Source organism: Sesamum indicum, linkage group LG12 (assembly GCF_000512975.1).
Source record: "Sesamum indicum cultivar Zhongzhi No. 13 linkage group LG12, S_indicum_v1.0, whole genome shotgun sequence".
NCBI lineage: Eukaryota > Viridiplantae > Streptophyta > Magnoliopsida > Lamiales > Pedaliaceae > Sesamum > Sesamum indicum.
In genome coordinates this window covers 2,358,038-2,359,516 of record NC_026156.1, presented here as the reverse complement: position 1 = coordinate 2,359,516, position 1,479 = coordinate 2,358,038, and positions in this window count along the sequence as shown.

The following is a 1,479-nucleotide window of genomic DNA, read 5'->3' as shown; positions in this document are numbered from 1 at the left end:
CGTGTTTGTGCATGTGTGGGGTGTGTGTGTATGCGTGTTTGTGTGTGTGTCTATGTGTGGGGTGTGTGTGTATGCGTGTTTGTGTGTGTGTCTATGTGTGGGGTGTGTGTGTGTGTGTGTGTCTATGTGCGGGGTGTGTGTGTTTGTGTGTGTGGGAGGGTGTGTGTGTTTGTGCATGTGTGGGGTGTGTGGTTATGTGTGTTTGTGTGTGCGTGTGTGTATATGTGTGTGTGCGTGTGGGGTGTGTGTGTGTGTGTGTGTGTGTGTGTGCGTGTGGTGTGTGTGTGTGTGTGTGTCTATGTGTGGGGTGTGTGTGTATGTATGTGTGTGGGGGTGTGTGTGTGGGTGTCTTTGTGTTGGGGGGGGGTGTGTGTGTTTGTGCATGTGTGGGGTGTGTTAATGTGTGTTTGTGTGTGCGTGTGTGGGGTGTGTGTGTATGTGTGTGGATGTGTGGGGGGTGTGTGTGTGTGGGTGGCGGTGTGTGTGGGTGTGTATGTGTGTGTGTGTGTGTGTGTGTGTCACGGTAGATCATGTTTTACTTCATTTTGAACATAGAAGAAGTAAGGTGGTGTTTTTATCTTCTGCGCCAACGCATGCCATCTGTGTCTTATTACATTTGCTGTTCTGTTTTGATTTCTATGTTCACAACCTTTTTTCTCGCGCAGGATATGACCATAGTTTCGCAATATTTTATGCTCATTACGGGTATTGTGTGTCTTTGTGGTCTATTTATGTCCTTTGTAACCTTTTTGTGGGCTTGAATAGATGTATATTCTCATTTTTGTTTACATGATATGAAAGAATATTTATTGAAATTAGAGCAATAACAGGACAGGAGAGAGTGCATTGTCCCTCTTCTTTTTTCCTTTAATTATCTCGTTAGCAAAAGTGGTCTTGGATTGATTTACTTTACTAGAGGAGATATAGTGAGAGAAAATGAGGGGAGGATTGATAAAATCTGATAAATGCCTTGGGTGCTTATGATATGTTAACAAATTCTTGAATTGGTTGCCAACAACCACTACAAAATATTGTAGTTTTGAATCCAGACTTTGCTGTGTTTAGCCACTTTGGTGTATTTGTGTGTGTGTGTGTGTGTGTGTTTGTGCATGTGTGGAGTGTGTGTGTATGTGTGTGTGTGTGTGGGTGTGGGGGGGGGGTGGGTGTGGGGAGTGTGTGTGTGGGTGGCGGTGTGTGTGGGTGTGTATGTGTGGGGGTGGGTGTGTGTGTGTGTGTGTGCGTGTGGGGGGTGTGTGTGTGTGTATGTGTGTCTAGGTGTGGGGTGTGTGTGTGGGGGGGTGTGCGTGTTTGTGCAGGTGTGGGTCGTGAGTTTATGTGTGTTTGTGTGTGCGTGTGTGGGGTGTGTGTGTGTGTGTGCATATGGGGTGTGTGTGTGTGTGTGTGTGTCTATGTGTGTGTGTGGGGGTGTGTGTGTTTGTGCATGTGTGGGGTGTGTGTGTGTGTGTGTGTGTGTGTGTG